The 23,173-nt window shown below is 43.6% G+C and overlaps 1 protein-coding gene and 1 non-coding gene across 2 annotated transcripts in view; both read right to left on the bottom strand.

Moving 5' to 3' along the window:
- LOC126438148 (L-dopachrome tautomerase yellow-f2-like) overlaps window positions 1–23,173 on the bottom strand; it is a 119,572-nt gene that overhangs the window by 73,991 nt on the left and 22,408 nt on the right. The gene's annotated exons all lie outside the window — the stretch shown is intronic.
- Window positions 18,029–18,101, bottom strand: Trnaa-cgc (transfer RNA alanine (anticodon CGC)). The gene has a single exon. It is a non-coding gene; the product is annotated as a tRNA-Ala (tRNA).

The raw sequence follows: 23,173 nt of genomic DNA, 5'->3' as shown, positions 1-23,173 counted from the left end.
AACGCCCATTCGCATTCATGGAAGACTGAAAAATGTGTACAGCGGTAGAGAAGTGGATATCAGCACTGATAAACGATGGGTTCGTCGCTGTAACGAAGCTGAAGGGCAACCACCGTTGGCTGACTAAACACAGAGTGGCAGGCTGGTTGCTACCGCAGTGACTCTCCAACAACATTCAGTGGTGGCGGTAGATGATTTGCATCGCATTATCTCCCTCGATAAGGTCAGTGGATGACTATTATTCAGAAACTGGGATTTTGAAAAGGTTTATGTGACTTGGGTACCAAGAACGTTAACCGATCAGAACAAAGAGGCAAGATAAACAACTGCCTCTCAACTCCTGCAGCTCTTCCGTTTGGAGGGAGAGGAGTTTCTGGAAAAAATACCTGTGACTGGAGACTAAATATAGAGGCATTTTTTGAACCAGTATCAAAGAGGCAGCCAATGGAATAGCCTCAAAGGAACCCACAGAAGGAGAAAAAGTTCAAACGTGTGTGAATGGCTACAGTATTCTAGGATGCAGAGGGTGTGATTATGGTTGATTTGTAGGAATAGGGGTGCAAAGTAAATTCAGTCCAATACGTCAGAGCCCTCAAACAGCTTAAAGAACATCTTCAGAGAGTTCGTCCAAAAAAGGCTATGACAGATGTTATTCTTTTGCTTTACTACGGGAGACTACACTCCAGTCGTAACACCGCTGAAGGGACTGTGAAAACTGAATTGGAAGCCTTACCTGGCACCATTGTACGTCCATCTGTTCGAGCCGCTAAAAGATCATCGTGGGTTCAAAAATGGTTCAAATTCCTCTAAGCACTATGGGACTTAATATCTGAGGTCATCAGTCCCATAGATTTAGAACTACTTAAACCTAACATCACACACATCCATACCCGAGGCATGATTCGAACCTGTGTCCACAGCAGCAGCGCGGTTCCGGACTGAAGCGCCTAGAACCGCTCGGCCACAGCGGCCAGCGATCATCGTGGGATTCACTTTGAAGATGAGAAGGCCGTAATTATAATTGTGCGTCAATGACTTCAGAGGCAAGACTATATACACTTGAATACATGCTCCTGGTAAAAAAAATGGACCAAACCTGTAGAAATGGACGAAGATCATATTGAAAAGTCGTATATTAATCGTCGGTGTTGTGGTTTTCAGCCTACGTTGTTGCAGTTGAAATTCTCGACAAATAAAAGGAAAAAAAGGCATTACTTTTTGACTGACTCTCATATATCCTGAGCTCATATTTTTTTATTTCGTTTCGAAGTTGTATAAGAACGGAATCCAACTGCGAACATTTTAACTATATTCGTTTGAAATGAATTTATTTTGGCTGCTCATGACTTCTATGGTCAGCGCCTTATTCATAGAAGCAACAACAGGAACAGTTCCGCACAACCCCCAACGACCACAACTTAAGGCAACAGGAAGAGTGTTCATTTGAAAACATAAAGTCTGCTTTTGTTTTTTTATCCATTCCGAGCATGTTGTTCGTATGCAGTGTGATTGTTGTGCGCCTGGTATTCGCCTTTGATTACAGGAATGACATTTTTCGAGAAGAAAGCTTCTCCTTTTAGTCCACTCATTTTGAGCCACAAGGGGGGATCTGTGATAATAAACTTTGTGTTCTACCTTACAGCAGGTCTTGTTATGGGTGAAGCCCCGTCAGAGAGGTCCACTGCATGAGCATCTAGGGAAGTGATTCCAGTTGTGCTTTCCCGTTGCCTTCCACTGATGATGATGAAATGATAATGAAGACAACACAACACCCAGTTCCTGAGCAGATAAAATCTCCGACCCAGTCGGGAATCGAACCCGGGCCCCTTGGCGTTACAGACCGCCGCGTTGACCACTCAGCTGTCGGGGCGCTGTTACAATAGATTAGAGAAAATGAATTTATTTGCCAAGATCGTTGATAAATAACCTTTATTCATGACAATCCGTTATGGTAATCAATGTTACCATCTTCAGATCTAGACAGTTATTAATGGTCTTGGCAAAGAAGTTTATCTTCTGCAACCTAATTCTTTTAGTTTTATTGCCATTCTTGCATACGATCGTTTCTGACGTGGGAGCTGTTTTGGCCAGAGGTCCGGCTCCACATGTGGGGAGTCGTTGTGTGCGCGCGCCGGCTCTCCTTATAACCGGGGCTATTAATAGCTGTTCCAGCGCCGCGACCGCGCGATCACTGCGAGGTGGACGCGGAGGCCGCCGAACCCTGCACAGAGCTGTCCTCCACATGTCACAATGTACCTTCGCAGTCGAGAAAGGCCGGTTCAAAGATGTGGCGCAGCCATCACAGCGTTAAATCTCTCTGTGGCGATGAAAAATCCCTTTGATGACCATCTCCTACAACAACCACGTAAAAAATCTGCAGATCTGCAAATCACTTTTGGTGTAGACCTTTGGGGTACGTCGAAAATCCTTACTTTTAATCAAGACCAGATTCAATGAAGTGTCAAAACACTTTGATCACCTGCGATTTCAGTCTTTCTCGGCGTATTCCACTGATGAATTATTCTCGTGTTATCAGCCGAGTGGGAGCGTCGTCTTGTCGCTACGTTTCAGTGACTTGCCATGGGTTCCCCCCTGGCCCCAGGTATTGCCAACTTGTACATGGAGCACTTTGAAGATGTGGCACTGAACACCGCCCGCCATAAACCAAAGGTGCTTTACAGATAGGTAGACTATACTTTCGTAGTGTGGCCCCAAGGCAAGGAAAAAACTACAGGAGTTCCTACGCCACCTCAATGGCATACATGAGAGCATCAAATTCACAATGGAGGTAGAATAGAATGGCTGCCTTCCCTTCTTGGATATTTTGATCAAGAAAAATCACGACGGTACCTTGGGACACTGTGTACAGGAAGAAGACGCACACGGACATATCTCAATGCTCGGAGTTGCCACCATCCAGAATAACGTAACTTAGTACTGAAAACCTTAGTACAAAGAGCTAGGTCGGTCTGCGACAGCGAGAGACTGCCGCGTGAGTTAGCACATCTGCCTGAAACCTTCCGTAAGAATGACTACACCGAGACACAAATAAGACACGCCTTGCGTGCAGACGAAGCAAAATGTGTGGCGTTTCTGCCGTTTGCTGGACCGCTAACATCCAAGATCGCAAGAATATTAAAGAAGCACGAAATAATGACCATCTTTCGCGCACCGAAAAAAGTCTGGGGCTACAGACGCCGGGCATTTACAGTATTGAGTGCGAATGTTGGATGGAATATATCGGACAGACACAACGATGAATCTCCCAACGCTGTACTGAACACATCAGGAACGTACGACTAGGACTGACAAACAAGTCCGCTGTAGCAGAACATAGCATTATCGAATTCGGAAAAGAAGCTGTGCAGCGCCAACGGTTTCTGGGACTCAATCTTCAAAGAGGCAGTGGAGATACGTCTGCAGAATAACAGGGATGGCGGTTTTCAGTTGAGTGCAGCGTGGGATTCCCACAATTGACCAAATACTTCAGGGACGCTCCGAAGGTAGCCACCGGGTCTCGACGGTGGGCCACCCTCACCCCCCCCCCCCCCCCCCCCGCCTGGACCACCGCCGACGTGGTATTCCATTCCGGAGGAATGTGATTGGCAGGCCTACAGAAGCGAATGCGGCCAAGCAGCTATATATAGATATGCAGAACACAGCACACCGACATTCCCACAAAGTGGCGGTTGAAATTCAACGCCACAAAGAGCCAGGCAGTCGTCTTCACTCGAAGACTTCTGCCGCCAGGGCTTACGCCGCTCGAAATCCTGGGAGAACCTATCCCATGGAGTGGGACGGCGAAATTCCTAGGGGTTACCCTACACCGCAGGCTCACCTGGAAGCATCACATCCGTGATGTGAAAGGGAGAGCAATAGGACGCCTCCGCGCCCTGTATCCGCTGCTAAATCCGCAGTCGTCATTGCCACCGCAACACGGCCTCACGCTTTGGTTTGCCCACTGTTAGAGTATGCAGCCGTGGTCTGGGGGAAAGCCGCAGATGCTCTCATTGTGACTCTGCAGCGGATACAGAACCGCGCCCTGAAGACTGCTATGCATTTTCCGAGGCGTTTTTCGACGCGCCAACTTCACGAGGACATCGGGATCCTGCCTCTCCGAGACAGGTTCCGCGCCATCGCCAGGAAGTTCTACGAGAAGACTGGACGCTCTCGCAACCGGCTCATCCGTGGACTGGGCCAACCACCTCATCACAGGCCAACCACGCTTTGGCCTGACCTGCTGAGGGATTAAGTTTTACTAATCCCTCAACAGAGTGTGTCATTCTCTTTTTCAGGTTACACCAGACAGGACCAATCGACAAGAGTGGTAATATATATTTCTCTCTCTTACAGGAACCGCAGGAATGACAAATTTTTGTCTAAACTGCACCGCCACGAGCCAAGGACAGGCTCGTCATTCCAGCGTCAGCGTCAGCACCCCGACATTCCCGCTCACGCTGCGGAGGGGTAAGCATCGCTGTTGTCGCTGTTGCTACTCGAGATGTCGGGACGCGGAAGGGGACCAAAGCTGCAACCCTAGCGGAGTTGCTGCTCACGCTGGCAGGAACGTCCGGCAACAAGAAGAAGAAGACTGCAGCGCAGTGCTTTCGCTGCCAAAAGCTTGGCCACGTCGCCAAGCACTGCAGCGCCGCAGTTGAGTGCTTCAAGTGTGGGTAAGCACATGACACACGCGACTGCAAGATAGAGAAGGACACCCCTTGTACCTGCGTCAACTGCGGCGGCGCACACGAGGCGAACGCCCGCTCCTGCGCCTACAAGAGGAATTGGCGCGGACCGGTCAAGAAGAAGACGCAGAAGCAAGTGACCACCACACATGAAGAGGCGGTCTCTTGTACAGAAGAAGTCGTTTCCAGGCGTCTAAAGGACGCTGTACAAGAAGCCATGTCCGCCTTCAAATCCGCCATGGCGGAAGAGAGGGCGGCCATGTTGGCGGAACTGGGCGAGGCTCGGCGTCAGATTGCTGTGCTGACGCAGGAACTTCGCTCAGCCAAAGAAGACTCCGCCCCCAGAGGTTACACCGCCACCCAGACGACTCCTGCACGAGAGAGGGAGTTCGTAACGGTGGCCACGCAAACCGGCGAGCCTGCCGAAGGGGAGGCGACACAGCAAAAGGACACCGAAGCAGCTGCACAAGAGGAAGAAGAGAGGGAAGAAGTACCACTCCTCCCGCTTCCGGACATGTACAGCGCAAGTGCTATAATGAAGAAGATTGATAGTTCGCTTCTCGACGGTACATACCCCCACCACGAAAATCCCTATCCTTTTGTCCCACCAAACCATCCAAAACCACCACCCCCACATCAACCAGTTGGTTATCCAGAAGGCCTTGTAGGACTTTCCAGGGAGGATTATGAGCTGATACTACCCTATCTTTACCACTCTGCAGATGCATTGTGTAACCATTTCTCTGGTGTACGGAGAAAAACTGAAGACGGAATACGTTACGTATGAACCCAACACCGAGGAACAGTACTCAATCACTAGTAAGAAGAAAAAGAAAAAGCGTCACATCGACAAGAACAAGAAATAGATTTTCGGCACTCCTTGCCAGTTCGAGATATAACTAAACAGTCCAGAAACAAGTTTCAACAAATTCTTAGGGGAGTAAAGGCCAACAGGTCACAAACTTCCAGTCGACCTTCCTCACAGTGAGCAAAGTCAAAAAGGAGCCGCCAGCCAGCAGCCCGACAATTCGCCAGAAGATGATGGTTACGAAACCCACTGAAACGTTGCGACAAGACGACGCCACCACTCGGTTGATAAGCCGAGGAGAATTCATCACTATGATCACCTGCTTTGTAGCGTGTTGGTCCGCCTTGAGAATAAAAGCATCATACCATTTTCTGGATAGTGTGGGTTCGAGTCTTTTGTAGGATTTTTTTATTTGGTGGTCTCAGAGCCAATTTTTGTTTTCTGTGGCATGAATTTCGAAATAAAAGGGCGATGAAAAACATTTATTGGTGTCGTATTACAGCAGTCCTTTCTTTTACTGATTATTTCTGCATTTCCTTCTTGCTTCTATCACACTGGAGATAAGATTAGTCACCCTAAGGGGACGTCACCCTAATATGGTGTAGCACCAACTTCAGCCTCATTTATGGTCTCAAATCAGACAAGGACGGAGTCCATAAGTTTCCTCAGCTATGCCGCATCCGGCTGACACCACTCGATGGCGATTAGATCCCGCCGAGTCGTTGTTATATCGTCAGAAGATTACAGCGAAATGCAGTAAGATCTGCGGAGGACTGGAGATATCCGAAACGAGCTAAAGTGCAACGGCCACATAAAACTAATTGTAGGCTAATCAGACGCGAGGCTGAGTTTCATTAGAAAAATCTTAGGAAACTGTAATTTATCCACGAAAAATTAGCTTCCAAAACATTTGTTCCATCGATTCTTCTTAGCACAGGCCAAAATTTCAAAGTAACCGCTGTCCATTGACAATGCTTGGTGCGGTGTATGACTCTTGTAACTTAACGCGACCGACTGAGTGTGGCTGTTAATCAGCACTCTGTTGCTCGAGTCGAGTCTGGTTGAGACGATGTGCTTGTGGGCGGTATTCAGATGTAGCCGCTAATTTGACATGAACATCCGCGCCGCGTGTTGTACGCTTTAAAGTTCCAGTGCGAAACGATCAATGTCTTATGGTGCAATGTGGAGTACAATGACACCCCGATTAACGTACCTGGTTATGCGCAAATCAAGAATTACGTAGTTACGTGCTTTTTTTTCTTTTTTTCTTTTTTTTTTTTTTTAACACAACTATTCCCCCATTCCGCCGACACTGTATTCGCCTTACGACAGGTTCCTACGTGTTTCGAGCGTAATCGTTTTAGCTACGAAGCTGGGTTCATTGATAGATTCTATGTCATCCAAACGAAGTAGAATTGATTCATTCCCATCAAACAAAAAAACAAAATCATGACCCTCGCAACTTAATAATATTATCAAAGACTTCGATGCAAAAATTAAAATTTGTGAATTGGCAAAGAACTTCTACCGGAATCAACAGTGAGAACGATTATTACGATTGTTATAAAAGACAAAGAAAAAATTTTCTAAGGTGTGGAAAATGCTCATTTTTGAATGTGATAACCAAGTAAGATTCAAAAATTGTCGTGCTGATAAGAACATGGAGTGCTCTCAAGATCAGGTTTTTGAGGAATTGAAAGAACAAGTTGGGAAGGCGACCGAAGATGAAACGTTTAAAGCTAGTAACGGTTGGTTTAGCCGAGTCAAAAGTCGCTGTAATTGGCATAGCATCCCAGAAACTGGAGAGGCTGCAAGCGCTGATAGAGACTGCATCGCTCTATCCAGAGTGTCAAGATAACTAGGAAAATTAAGGGGATTGCCTTTGATTTATATTTTAAGACCGTGCACTAGACCACGAGGCTATAAAGGAACGAGAGTCTCCATCCATAATTATAAACGTCAGCCAACAAAGATCCTACATTTATGCACACATATTTTGTTTATTACGATTTTTGTGACTCTCCTCACACTACCCAAAACAGTTTTGACGATAATCTCTGAATTAATAAAAGCAAACAAAAGATTTTTAATTTCAGTTAAACATCAACTTTTCTTTCAGTACATGTAAATTGAAGGTGGAGAAGGGAGAAAGGAAAGGAAAAGAAGCAAGAATCAGCAGAGGGAATTGCAAATTATATCTTTCAGAAAATTATTAAGTGGTTCTCTGCAAATGGACTACCACTAAATTTTGAGAAAACACAGTTTATACAACTCTGTACAGTAAATGGCATAACTTCATTGATAAATATAGACTACGAACGGAAATCTGTTGCTAAGGCAACTCAAAATTTCTTGGTGTGTGCGTTGATGAGAAATTGAACTGGAAGAAACACATCGATGATCTGTTGAAACGGTTAGGTTCAGAACTTGTGCTATTAGCGTTATTGCTCACTTTGGTGATAAAAATATCAGTAAATTAGCCTACTATGCCTATTTTCATTCACTGCTTTCATATGGCATCATCTTTTGGGGAAATTCGTCATTAAAAGAGAAAGTATTCATTGCACAAAAGTGTGTGATCAGAATAATAGCTGGAGTCCACCCAAGATCACCTTGCAGACATTTATTTAAGGAACTCGGGATATTCACAGTACCTCCGCAATACATACATTCATTTATGAAATTTGTCATTAATAACCTATCCCAGTTCAAAAATAACAGCGAAGTGCATAGCAACAACACTAGAAGAAAGGATGATATTCACTATTCTGGATTAAATCTCACTTTGGCACAGAAAGGGGTGAATTATGTTGCCACAAAAATCTTTAGTAATTTGCCAAATAGTATTATAAGTCTGACAGATAGCCAACCAACATTTAAAAGCAAATTAAAACAATTTCTGAATGACGACTCCTTCTACTCAATAGATGTATTCTTAGATATGTAAAAAATTAATTATTTTGTGTAAAGAAAATCTATGTTAAAGTGACACGTTTCACATCATTACGAAATGTCTTATTCATGATCTATGGAACAAGCATTAATGTATTTATGTATGTATGTACTACTGATGTCAGCTGCTTCGGGATTTGACGTGGAATCAGCGGCGACGAGTGAAAATGTGTGCCAGACTGCGGTTCGAACCCGGGATCTCCTGCTTACTATGCAGATGTTTTAAGCACTGCGCCACCCAGACACAGCGTTTATGGGAACTGCACGGACCATCTCGACACGCCTCTCGACCGACCCAAATTCCCACCAACGCCATCTATTCGCCAGTCCTTGTGCATGTTCTCCATGCTCGATACTGTGAGATTCCCGCAGGACGTCGGATGTAATCATGCATCCGCATTGAAGAAAAGGGATTCGTTGCCCATCAAAGCGAATCAATTACGTTGTTGTTGTTGTGGTCTCCAGTCCGAAGACTTGTTGATACCGCTGTCCATGGCACTCTATCCTCTGCGAGCCTCTTTATCTCCAAAAACAGCTGCAACCTACATCTTTCTGAATCTGCTTACTGTATTCGTCTCTTGCTATCCCTCTACGATAATTCCCCCCCAACCCCACCCCTTACACACACACACACACACACACACACACACACACACACACACACTTCCCTCCAATACTAAGTTGATGATCCCATAATGTCTCAGAAAGTCTGCTATCAAATGATCCCTTCTTTTGATCAAGTTGTGCAACAAATTCTTGTCTGCGCAGTCCTGTTCAGTACTTTTACATTGGTTGCGTGATTGACCCATCCAATCGTCAGCATTCTTCTGTAGGACCACATTTCGAAAGCTTCTATTCTCTTTTTCCCCAACCTGTATACCGTCCATGCTTCATTTCCATACATGGGTACACTCCAGACAAATACTTTCGGAAAAGACTTCATAACACTAAATACTATATTCAATGTTAGAAAATTTCTCTTCTTCAGAAATGCTTTTCATCCCACTGCCAGTTTACATTTTATATCTTCTCTACTCCGAACATCATCAGTTACTTTGCCGCCCGAATAACGAAACTCATCTACTGCTTTAAGTGTTTCGTTTTCTGATCTAATATCCAAAATTTCCCCTGATTTAATTCGACTACATTCAATTAACCTTTTTTTCTTTTGTTGATGTTCATCTTATATTCTCCTTTCACCGTCTATTCCGTTCAACTGCTCTTCCAAGACCTTTACTGTCTCTGACAGAATTACAATGTCATTGGGAAATCTGAAAGTTTTTCGGTTGTAGAAAAATTCCACTACCAGTCACAATAAAAGGTTATTTATTTGTCACACGACCGGCTTTAGGCTTGCGTCCATCTTCAGGTGTTTATACATTCATTTACATGTTTATACTGTTGTAAATGAATGTATAAACACCTGAAGATGGGCGCAAGCCCGAAACCGGTCGTGTGACAAATAAATAACCTTTTATTGTGCCTGGCAGCGGATATTTTTCTACACCCGATAAAGGAACAGTCACGGAGTTCGACAGCATCCACTATGGATAAAATCCACTCAAAGTTTTTATTTCTTCTCCCTGAAGTTTAATTTCTACTCCAGTTTTTTCTGTGGTTTCTTTTACTGCTTGCTCAATATACAGATTGAATTACATCGGCGATAGGCTACAACCCTGTCTCACTTGCTTTTGAACCACAGCCTTCCTTTCATGCCCATCGACTCTTGCTCAACTGCCATCTGATTTCTCTACAAATTGTAAACAGCTTTTCGCTCCCTGTATTTTATCGCTGCTACCTACAGAATTTCATAGACAGGATTCCAGTCAACATTGCCATACGTCTACAAATGCTATAAAGGTAGGTTTGCCTTTTCTTGAACTATCCTTTAAGATAAGACGGAGGGTCAGTACTCCCTCGTGTGTTCCCACGTTTCTCTGGAATCCTAAATGATATTCCCATTTCGGCTTCTATCATGTTTTCTATTCTTTTGTAAGGAATTCGTGTTAATATTTTGCAACAATGTCTTATTAAACTGATAGTTCGGTAATTTTCACGCCTGTTAGCAAGTGCTTTCTATGGAATCGGAATTACTACATTATTCCTCAAGACTGAAGGTATTTCGCCTCTCTTATACATCTTGCATACCAAATGGAAGAGTTTTGTCATGGCTAGCTCTCCCAAGGCTGCCAGTAGTTCTGACAGAATGTCGTCTACTCCCAGGGCCTTGTTTCGACTTCGATCTTTCAGAGCTTTGTCAAATCTTTCTCGCAGTATCATATCTTCCAGATGACCTTCATGTACGTCCACTTCCGTTTCTGCACTATTGCTTTCAAGTTGCTCTCCCTTGCATAGAGCCTCTACACACTCCTTCCGTCTTTCCTTCCTTTGCCTAGGATTGGTTTACCATCTGAGCTCTTGATTTTCCTGCAGCTGCTTCCCTTTTCCCTAAAGGTCTCTTTCATTTTCCTGTAAGCGGTGTACCTTTCCCCTCGTGAAATATTCTTCCAAATCCTTACATCTGTTCTGTAGCCACTTCTGTGTAGCAGTTATGCCCTTCCCGTCAGTTTCATTTTTTAAACGTTTGTATTCGTTTTCGTGTGCTTCATTTGATGCCTTTTTCAATTTTCTCCCTTCATCAGTTAAATCCAACATCTCGTGTTATCCAAAGATTTCTACTAGGCCTTGTCTTTTTACCTATTTGATCCTCTGCTGCTTCACTATTTCATCTCTTAAAGCTACCCATTCGTCTTCTACTGTATTCCTTTCATCTGTCCTAGTCAATCGTTGCCTAATGCTTCACCCGTAACTCTCAACAAATATTCATATAAATTGCTTTCAGTCTTTTAAAAGCAATGTTTTGGAGAGGTTTACTTAGAATGTCAGCAACGTGTTCTCGATTTTGGTAGTATTGTATGTTGAACCATCCATGATTAGTTCATCACTGATGAAATGATACTTCACCTCTACCTGCTCAGTTATTCTTGACATTTGACCAAATTTCGTCATTGCTATTGCACTTTGGTTGTCCACTTAAAGTGTAATTTTTATATCTGTATTCAACAATTCTCCCATGAAATTCTTCAAAATTTTCTTCTTTTGACAACACTGAGCTGCAGATATGTATTCTGTGGATACACTCTTTCCTGTAGACCCAAGTGATTTGAGCAAATTGTACAAAAGTATACAATCTGTAGTACTTTTTCTATCTTTCCTGTCGCCTTCGAAATTTGCATCGCAGTAAGCCACTATTTCTTTTTCTTGTATTTCTGATGAGTAGAATATTCCACTCCCTGTCGTTGAATTCACGTATCTTAAAGTTCTCTTCAGATTTTGGACGTATAAGTGATATGGGTAACTCATTGCTCTGTTTTCATAGTTCACTGCATATGCTAAGTCCAGCGTAAATACAACAAACTGCCTGTAGTTCCACGATATGGAACGTTTCACTTTTCTGCACTTATTTCTCCTGTTTCTTCTTATGGTGAAATTGGAGTTGTTAATTTTTCCATTCTGTATCTTTTCACAACTTCTTTAGCATATTTTTCTTGGTGAATATAAACATTTTCTTTCGTTCTTTTGATTTAAAGTCCAAAATACAAAATTGGTTCTTCATCCACTGTAATGACAATATTTTTCTTAAGTTTTTGGAGGTTTTTTCATTTGACAGATGTCTTCTCCAAATGGGTTCCCATTGTCAACATTTATAGCAAGATACGTTTTCTTGTCAGTATCTGATATGTAAAACCAATGGACAGATTTCAGTTGGATGAAGTTTTCATTCTTAAGAAACTTGTTCAATTCCTGACTACACTGACTTGTTTCAAACCATACAGTGCCTTTTTGAGCAGGCAAATTTTCCCAGGTGCCTTGCATCCATCTGGAATTTCTGTGAAAATTTCCTTTTAGATCACCATTAAGTATTATGACACCAATTGTTGTAATTTTCAAATCTTCTTGCTCAGCAAGTGCAAATAAGAATCTCAGGATATTACTTTGTACAACAAAACTAAAAATATTTGCTTGATCTTTTTGATATCCTCGGCAACCAACCTAACTTTGTACTTTCCATTATCCTTTTCCTTGAAAATCCATTTTCATATAGTTACTCATTTTGCACGAGCAATTTCTTTATCCACCAGAGTCCGTGTTTCGTTTTTCTTCAATGATTCTTTCTCTTCATTTATAGTCTTTATCCAGTTTTCCTTGTCTTCAGCCGGCCGCTGTGGCCGAGCAATTCTAGGCGCTTCAGTATGGAACCGCGCTACCGCTACGGTCGCAGGTTCAAATCCTGCCTCGGGCATGGATATGTGTGATGTCCTTAGGTTAGTTAGGTTTAAGTAGTTCTAAGTTCTAGGGCACTGATGACCTCAGATGTTAAGTCCCATAGTGTTCAGAGCCATTTGAACCATTTGAAACTTGTCTTCACCTTCAATGCATTCCTTGTATGTGAGCATGACATAATCATCATTTTTCTTTCGCAAATGTGTTTGAGGTCTTTTTTCCTGATAGATCTTTTTCTAGGTTGTTCCTATTTCTTGCGTCATAAAATTTCCAGTCTTAGGATTCCATATGACAAAGCCACTGTCTGTATATCCTACAAGAACACTTCTTTCATCTCTTATACTCATTTTTTAAATACCCAAGTCATTTTGTGAATACCACAGAAAAAAATTCAATCTTGATAATTTTGTCTTGTACCATACCACATTTGAGCTGCAGTCACGTCAATAGTTGTAGCATGACTTTGTTCATGAGATAAACTGCAGTCAGAACAGTATAGCCCCACATTGGGTTTCCAATTCTTTATCCAAACAACATGGTGCTTAATTTGTTCATGATAGTACGATTTATTCTTTCTGCCTTACCAGGAAGTTCTTTAATAGCGTAGTAAATCACTGTAGCTTCCTTTTTACATCATTCCTTGAAATCAGCACTTCTATATTCTCCTTCTTTGTCATATCTTATTTTTTTCGGCCTTCAGATTGAGATGAGTTTAACTTCCACTTGCGTATTCATTGATGTAGCCTTCATTTTCATCTTTTGTGTTCAGAAGATATACCCTGAAGAAATGTGTATAATCATCAAGACACGTTAAAAATTGTTTTTCATTGAGATAAGTTAGGGGATTATCTTATCACGTACACTAGAGAGAATAATCTCAAGGAATCTCATTGCTCTGTATGACACAATGTTGAATGGTTTTCATACTTGCTTTGCCATCATACGAGGGGCGTTCAGAATGTAAGCTCCGATCGGTCGCGAAATGGAAACGACTATGAAAATCCGATAAAGCTTTGCACAGATGTGTTGGGTAGTGTCTCTAGTATAACCCCAGTTAGTATCACGTCGCTCTTCTCATTTCTGAGCTCGCAGTGAGTGCGTAAAGATGTCTAGAAAATAGTGTCTGCCGCCAAGTACGAGGGCCAGGTGAGAAATTTCGCCTGAAGCTACGCAGCTAACATTACATAACTGTCGTGCTGTTTCGTCTTCACGACAATTCTCAGCCGCATTCTGCAGGGGCAATGAAGATGCTCCTGCATCGTTTTCAAATAGAAATGTTAGATTACCCACAATACAGTCCGCAATTGTCTCCCCCTGAGTTTCATCTCTGGTCACATGAACCGCTGTCTTTGAAGACAACATTTTGACACAGACAACGAGGTGTAGGCCAGCGTGGAGAATTGGCGGAAAGCACTGGCGGCTGCCTTCTATGATGAGGCTATTGAAAAGTTGGTACAACGCTATGACAAAAGTCTAAGTCAGAACGGCGACTACGTAGAGAAGTAGCTGAAAGGTGTAGCTAATTGTTACAAGTAAAACATTTCTGATGTTGACTGTGGCTTCAATTTGGCAATCAATCGGAGCTTACTTTCTGAACAGGCCTCGTACATGTTTCACAATAAGAAGTGTCACATCATCACACAGTTTTGGTGTTTTCTTCTTTAGATGTGCTAGTTTTTGTGCCACTGTTTTCTTCTTTTGTGCCATTAGTACTTCTTTTTTACGGTAATTTCCAACGTTAATGATGTACAGTCCATTTTCTGATTTGTTGCCCTACAAAATAACATCTCCATCTTTCACAATCTTCACCTTTTCCTTGTCAAAAGTTCCCACTCGTCCCTTTTCAGAGATGACATTTACTGACAATAAATTTCTTAACAATTCACGGACTTGGGGCGTATTTTCAACAACACCTGTTATGATCCAGCTTCACAAACAAGATAAGAACACAAGAAATTTCCGTTTGCAAGCTTAGTTTTAGTATTTTTGCAGCTATTCAAAGTGACATAATTTTCCTTTCACATGTGCTCATTACTTCCACTCTCTGTCTTATCAGTATTCTTTTCTTGCATCAGAAAGAAAAACTGTCTTTGGCGCTTTCTTCATCTTCCCAAGTTCCTCTTTGTAAGAAAGGCAGTTCCTATATTGCCCAGCAGTTTCCTAGATGATATTTACGACGTGGAGGGCACTGTGTTTGGTTCCAGTTTTTTAACACTCGATTACATGGTGACCTGAACCTCCATATCTGAAGTATTTCACCGATTTGTAATTTTTCTTATTCTGATCTTTCTTCTTGTGCATGCGGATCTGAACGCAACACCTAATTCTTCTTTATTTTTCTTCATTTTATCTCCTTCTGATTGAAGTCTTGATTTCAGATGACGATGTCTTGGTCTATTCTCAGATCTGATAGTGCAGTTCGTTCAGCTGCGGTAATGTTAAAGCTGGTCTTCTTAGGTGGCGCCCGAGTCAGGATACGGCATGAATCACGCCTAATCTCTTCGGCAGCTTCCTTAGGAAGTTTCAGAACAGCCTGTTCTATTCCACTAATCACATCTCGGATAGGAATGGTCCCAGGTGTAGGAGCAAGATTCAGACCTTTCTCTAGCACCGAAACTGCAGCGTCGTCCAGCGTCTTTTCCGTGACATCATCATCTTACCTGCTGACAAAGGAAACGCTACTGTTCTCCTCTCACGCACAGAATATAACAGCAAGATGCACAAACTGCTCAACGATCCTGCATAGAGTAAATTAAAAAGTGATCCGACGGGTAGGATCCAGAGGAAGACTTTGGAACTCATCAGGAAGAGCTCGATCCCAGCGCAAGTCGCTAATGGTTTACGTCAACAATCTGCAGTTCCTCCTAGACTCTATGGCCTACCAAAGATCCATAAGAATGGGGAGCCTCTGTGCCCTATCGTGAGCAACACTGGAGCACCTGCCAAATATCTGACGTCACTATTGGGACCTCTCGTAGGCAAGTGCGACCATCATATTCGCAACACTGAGGATTTCATAGGTCGCTTGAAAACTCTGAGACTGCAATCATCGGATCTCTTAGTAAGTTTCGATGTTGTGTCTTTATTTACAAAGGTCCCCTTGCAGGACTCTTTAGAGCTCATTAGTAACAAGTTTGAGGAGGACATAGTGGCACTATTTAAACATGTGCTTACTTCAACATACTTCTTATCTCAAGACCAATATTTTGAACAAGTGGACGGTGTCGCCATGGGGAGCCCTCTTTCTCCTGTGGTGGCCAATTATTTTATGGAGGACTTTGAAGATAAAGCACTACAGTCAGCCACTCTCAAACCCTCTTGTTTTCTGCGGTATGTTGATGATACGTTTGTGGTGTGGCCACACGGACTGGATGTTCTACGTACGTTTCTTCAACATTTAAATTCACTCCATCCGAATATTAACTTCACTATGGAAGTGGAAAAAGATGGCACTTTACCTTTTCTTGATGTTTTGGTACGAAGGAAAGCAGATGGAACCTTGGGACACAGCGTATACCACAAGCCAGCGCATACAGATCTATATTTGCAGGCCACAAGCTGCCATCATCCGGCACAATGCGGTAGTGCATTACGTACGCTAGTTCATAGAGCGCGTGTGGTATCTGACTCTGAAGCCAGCCGAGTGAGATGCAACATTTGAAGAGTCTTCCGTCAAAACGGTTATTCTGAGAGACAGATACGTAATGCATTCAGGTCCGAACGAGTTAAGTCTATGGAGCAGAATTAAGATACGAAGACACCCACCACCTTGACCTTCTTGTCGTACTTTGGTGCCATGTCGTCAAGAATCGGAAGAGTCCCTGAAAGATATGATATCAAGTGTGTTTTCCGACCATCTGCAAAACTGAGGAACCTGTTAGCGGTCGCGCGGTTCCAGACTGAAGCGCCTAGAACCGCTCGGCCACAGTGGCCGGCTTATTTTGGATCAGGTGGTCGAGTAGCTGCTGGGGTATAGCCTCTCATTCTTGCACCAGTGCCTGTTGGAGCTCCCAAAGTGTCGTAGGGGTTTGAAGATGTGCAGCGATACGTTGACCGAGAGCATCCCAGACATGCTCGATGGGGTTTATGTCTAGAGAACAGGCAGGTCACTCCATTCGCCTGATATCTTCTGTTTAAAGGTACCCCTCCACGATGGCAGCTCGGTGGGGCCGTGCGTTATCATCCATCAGGAGGAAGGTGGCACCCACTGCACCCCTGAAAAGGCTGACATACTGGTGCAAAATGACGTTCCGATACACCTGACCTGTTACAGTTCCTCTGTCAAAGACAAGTAGGGGTGTACGTGCACCAATCATAATCCCACCCCACTCCATCAAACCACGACCTCCACTCGGGTCCCTTTCAAGGACATTAAGGGGCTGGTATCTGGTTCCTGCTTCATGCCAGATGAAATCCCGGTGAGAATCACTGTTCAGACTATACCTGGACTCGTCCGTGAACATAACCTGGGACCACTGTTCCAGTGACGATGTACTGTGTACTTGACACCAGGCTTTACGGGCTCTCCTGTGACCAGGGGTCAGTGTAGTGCAACTTTCGGGTCTCCAGGTGAATAAACCGTGTCTGTTCAGTCGTATGTAGACTGTGTGTCTGGAGACAATTGTTCTAGTGGCTGCGGTAAAGCCCAGAGCAAGGCTACCTGCAGTACTCTGTGGCCGTCTTCTTGTGGTGTTGTACACTGTGGACGTCCCGTACTGTAGCGCCTGGACACGTTTCCTGTCTGCTGGAATCGTTGCCATAATCTTGAGATCACACTTTGTGGCACACGGAGGGCCCATGCTACGACCTGCTGTGTGTGACCAGCCTGCAGTCGCACTAGTATTCTACCCTTCATAACGTCATCAATATGAGTTCTTTGAGCCTTTTCAACACAAAGCCACCATTAGCACGTGTGAAAACGTCTGCACACTTACTCGCTGCACCGTACTCTGACATACACCAACACACCTCTGCTTATTTGGACCACTGCCAGCCCCACCGTGCGACGACCGCAGGTCAAATGCACCGCATGGTCACACCCCGAGGTGATTTAAACTAGCAAACCGCTCACCAGAGCGTTGTTTCACCATGTATCAGCATTATTCTTAATTTATCAGCATGAGTGGTTAGGTTAGGGTAGTGGTGTTTAACGTCCCGTCGACAACGAGGTCATTAGAGACGGAGCGCAAGCTCGGGTTAAGGAAGGATGGGGAAGGAAATCGGCCGTGCCCTTTCAAAGGAACCATCCCGGCATTTGCCTGAAACGATTTAGGGAAATCACGGAAAACCTAAATCAGAATGGCCGGAGACGGGATTGAACCGTCGTCCTCCCGAATGCGAGTCCAGTGTGCTAACCACTGCGCCACCTCGCCCGGTGCATGAGTGTAGAAATGCGTAAACAAGAGCAAAACATTGAACAAACTGATTCTTTAGACCAAGTTCAGTCAGAAGATCAAATAAAGGTTACAGATTTGACAGAAGGCCTCAGTTTGGTTAAAAAAGGTTTACAAATTTTAGAAAAAGTAGGATCCAACGAGATGCTTACTTCCACCATAAAACGGGTCATAACAATTTTATTAATGCGCTAAGAGGATATTTTGCGTGAGAATTAACAATGACTCGTCAAACTACATTGTTAGATTTTAGGAAGCAGTCTACGTCACAATAACATTGGTTTACATTGTTGCAGTGAATAATACTATACTGTAATATGATTTATTTTATTGTTTAACATTTTAATAAATGTTTTTCTCGTAATTACATCGTTTTCTGTAAACTATGGTCCCAGTTGAACATAATTTGCATGTAGGCCTATTTATACGCAAAATTGGACCCCGACTTTCGCGAATTTGCCTTATTGCGGTATCGTTCGGTCCACCTAGTCCGAGGTATTAATGTATTGCTAAAGTGAGTGTATTCCAAAGTGTATTAGATAAGTAAGGCTTTCAGTAATCTGCTAAAAACTAATGTTCTTAATCGAGCTTGTCATTACCCACTTCTTCGAACTATCAGTAAATGAAATAAATGCATCGTAATCTCCTTGAAGTGGAGAGTTGATGTTCTAAGACACGAGCAACGTGTTACTTTCAGCCACATACGTCTCGCGTAATGACCACTAACAGATAATGATAGAAACTGCAGTTCATATGGAGGCTTAGCGATTGTTGTCCTTCCCGTGGATGATTCGTGAATGGGACAGGGTACGGGGAAAAAGATTGAAGTACCTTCCGCCAAACATCGTAAGATGGCTAGTGAAGTGCAAATGTAGATGTAGATGTAGGCTCTGTAATCTGACGCCAATTGAGCAAGGACGTTCTTTGGCTTCAACCAGGGACAGCCAGCGTAAATCCCTGGGATTGCGGGCATCGGACAGGGTTATGTAAACTGGTTCCGGAACTGGAAATCGCTCGCTTTAAGTGTGAATGGAAATTACGTCGGAGTGTTTGTTACAGTTAGGTACGTGTCGCCCGGAATGTCTGGACCATTTTAAGGTCGCACTTCAATGTCAGCACGAGGACAAACCGGTTCCGTATGCATATGATATTATGATTAATCGTTATGACCTTCCGTTGCAGAATTTAATAAGTCCTAGGATTCTTTCAAGCAGTAACAGTTTTTCGCTTTGCAGCTCAGGTGAAATATATCTGTTTGTGGGGTGTATCCTGAGGCTGGTTTTAGACATGTGTATTGTCCACAGAATTTAACATAGGGGGCCGACAAATGTGACATAAACAACACTGCTTCAGACGAAACGCGTTTTCTTTGTTTAATAAATATGCCATTTGAATAGCTAGTGGTTGGTAAGCTTGCTAAAAATCAAGTTCAGTCTTATGCCAACAGTTACTGAAGTAAAATTAAGCCTCAGATATACGTAAGGAAGACAGCAGTGTGATAGCTGTCCGTTAGACTCAACCGCAAGTACACCAGATATTATTCGGCATCAAATGCTGATACAGTACAAATCTGATACGCGGGAGTCGACAGTGAGAGTCGTTTCTAGGTTATCTGGTTAAGCGCATGTTCCCCGAAGAGTCGTGGGGAGCTAGTTCATATCAAATTGTAAATGATAATATGACGCACATTGGTGTTATTTCACGTGTGTCCAAGATTTCCATTGTGTTCTTCCCATTTCCAGTAGTATCAATGAACAACTACCCGTATACAGATCAGCGGCTTACAGTCCGACTGTCGACAGTCACGAAATGTGGCAGGACAGGCAGCAACAACGATGAACGGTAAGTAGGCAGACGGTTGGTACAAGTTTTTGAAGGGGCAATCAAAGTTAAAATTGCATTGTTTCCTTCATCAATTAAAGCCTATTGCGTAGTACGATATGCCCGAAAACAGTCTTGAGTAGTGGTCGAGCCGTCTGGCACATTGGGTGCTCAAGAGGCCCAGAATTATTTCCAGACTTCTGGAACAAATAGGGTGATTTAACCTACGATTCTTCAAAATTTTGATGGGACTTGATCCATAGCCATTATGTTATTTTTTAATATATTCAGTCTACTTGCAATTGTAATTTCTACATTCTCCCATTTTCAAGCATAAAGGGAAGTAAAGGCTCACTACACACAGTTAAGACGTGACACGCAGTACCATGGTTTCCAGCAGCCTGAACAGATTACAACAGGCCACCACGGTGGCTACACGAACTTTTATATATATACTGTAGATGAAGCTACTGTTGGAATGTTATTTATGTGCTCGCCATATGACTCATTGTCACTCATTGTGTGGGAGCACGCGTATACTTATGCCATCATACGTATTTGCTTTCAGACTGCTGGAAACCGTGTTCGAGCATGTCACTACTTAGTAGGGGTAGAGGTGGGGAAGAGGGACGAGTGGGAGGGGGGTGTGTTGGAGGTTTTTTTTTTTTTTTTTCAAGTCTTGTGTTGCTTATATAAAGTCTGGAGTTGCTGATTATCAGGCATCAGTAAAGTTGTTTCGCCCATACACAACTTTCAATAGTTCGCAAGTGTGTTGCCATGGATGGATGTCTAATACTGCAGAGAACTTTCCGGGTTTCCAGGCTACCGCAGCGGTTTTGGAAGTGCGCACATGATTCCTACGCAGAGGCCGTATAGTAAGCCGTGGATCCAGTAACTAGCTGGAGGTGGTGCTCAATGAGAAAGCGGACTAGGCAATATTCAATTTGCTGACATTAAATTCCCTTTGTTTCCGTGGAAAATTGAGTGTGGTATTAGTGTAAACTGCAGGAAGTTGCCAAGGAGTTAGGTGCAGGTAGAGTGTGAACTGTTGGCTGTGTACATATTCTAGTTCAGCTGTTTTATCTCGGAATCCTTGTGGAATTGATTAGATAGCTAAATGCCTTTAATTATTGAATCTGGGCTGGATATAAGTTTATCCCGGTCAAGCGCGTCAAAGCGGAGGAAGAGGATATTGGTGTTTAACGCCCCGTCGACAACTATGTCATTTGTGACGGACAGCAAACTTGGATTAGGAAATGATGGGGAAGGAAATCGGCCGTGTCCTTTGCAAAGAAACCAACCCTGCATTTACCTGAAGCGATTTAGGGCAATCACGGAAAACGTAAATCAGGATGGCCGGACTGGGGTTTGAACCGTCGTCCTCCCGAATGTGAATCCTTTATGCTAACCATTGCTCCACCTGACTCGGTGCCCCTTATTTAGACAGATTTTAATAGTGTAATGGTGCTGATAATTAATTCAAGCCCTCCAACAACTGTTGCCGTGTAAATGTGCGCGCCACACATCGCTGAAGGTGAGATTCCAATACGGCGGCTGTCATGACGCAAGCCATGCGGCAGTACCCGTGTGCTTGTCGAGCGGCACTCCTTTCGTGTAAATGAATGCCGGTTCGGTCGCGTAACCGAAGACTTGCTCTCAGTTGCGTTGAAGTGCTGTTGCGCGCGTGCATGGATGTGGTTTGTGTCGCCACAGGCGCCGCACTCATTTATGGTATCCAGTAGTAACACACTCAATTTCAGTGATTCACTTAAGCAATAAGGAGATAGTTGCTGTTCAGTATTTTTTCCCCGATTGCATCTTGAGGCTGACTCTCCGTGCAAGTGCACTGTTTATGATGACGAGCTACATACCAGCCAGAGGGCTGTATAGCTGCGGCCCCCGGAATTCATCTGCTCCGATTCACTCAAATTATTACTCGTACAAGCCATACAATGCGATTAACCAGCAAGGAAACCACTTCAGTCCAAACAGGAACCACACCGTCGTCTACAACACCTGAGGAAGAGTGTGATATTCTCCTGGGCACCGAGGAAAGTGATAATTACGGGCAATGAACTGGCAGTCACAGCAGCCAACGAAGCCTGTAAAGTGACAGATCATTATAGTACTCTCGGCTGCTGTACCTTACATATCAAAACAGCACGATGATGCTTCATTGCAGGTGGTCGCGGATTGATTAAAGTAGCCCAGCTGATTTCAGTTACTGGAAACCTGTTGACTCGTTCCCAGAGAGTGCACAGCGCTTCGCTGCACTGTTTTCCCATCCACAGAGAGGATTCACCAGTGTATAGTGCTTCTGGTTACATTTATCTCTAAGACCGGATTGCACTAGAAAGGGTTGCCCATAATTTGAATATTAACTTGCAATTTTTTTGAGCGGTAGCACAATGTCACAATGTCCCAAAAGTTTAATACGTTTTCATTTGTCTACTCAACTAGGGAAACAACGGAAAAAAATGCAAATAACAAAATTTAAAAGCATCGAGAACAAAAGAATGGTAGATCAAGTTGAGGACAAAGTTAAACGGATTTAGCTAGACCTCAGATCGGCAGATTATCGCTGTCTTCAGGTGCCCGGCAGCCAAACAATAGAACTAGGGGGAGAATGAATTATTTTCTTGTGATTTCGACGAGCTGGTAACTACCCTCTCTGCTCAATCACTGACTTGCCTCGACATTAATCGACTCAAACCCTTTCGATCTAACCCTGGTAGCCAAGTTTTTGACAATCGGGAAAGCCCCTAAGTAGAAGCACAGTGATGTAAAGCTAAATTCTGCCTCCGAAAATAATACTACCGCACAAGTCACAGCACAGTTGCCACTCACAAACGCTATAATCACTGCCACAAAACCTTTCTCTTAAAATTACAAAAACTGTTCCGCACTATTTCGAGTGTTAGACGAAATGTACTAATTAACATACCCGCAAGTTGGCTGTTGTGCAGGATCTAGTCATCAATTAGTGGCTTTAGCTGGGTATAGCCTACCTGGTAAAAGGTGTGAACTACGAGGGTTGCCCAGGAAGTAATGCATTGCATTTTTTTTTCTCATCCGAAAACAATTCTACGAATGTAAAACGTTACGTATGTATCTGAAGTCTCCCTAGTGAGCTCACTAAGTTTACGCCACTTCCGACAGATAGCGTAGCTGCAGGACAGTTTCAAAACGGCGACTGTAGGTGATATACGTTGTTGTGTCTAGACAAGACA

This window comes from Schistocerca serialis, unplaced genomic scaffold, assembly GCF_023864345.2.
Source record: "Schistocerca serialis cubense isolate TAMUIC-IGC-003099 unplaced genomic scaffold, iqSchSeri2.2 HiC_scaffold_1261, whole genome shotgun sequence".
Classification (NCBI taxonomy): domain Eukaryota; kingdom Metazoa; phylum Arthropoda; class Insecta; order Orthoptera; family Acrididae; genus Schistocerca; species Schistocerca serialis.
This window is presented reverse-complemented; position numbering and strand designations above follow the sequence as displayed.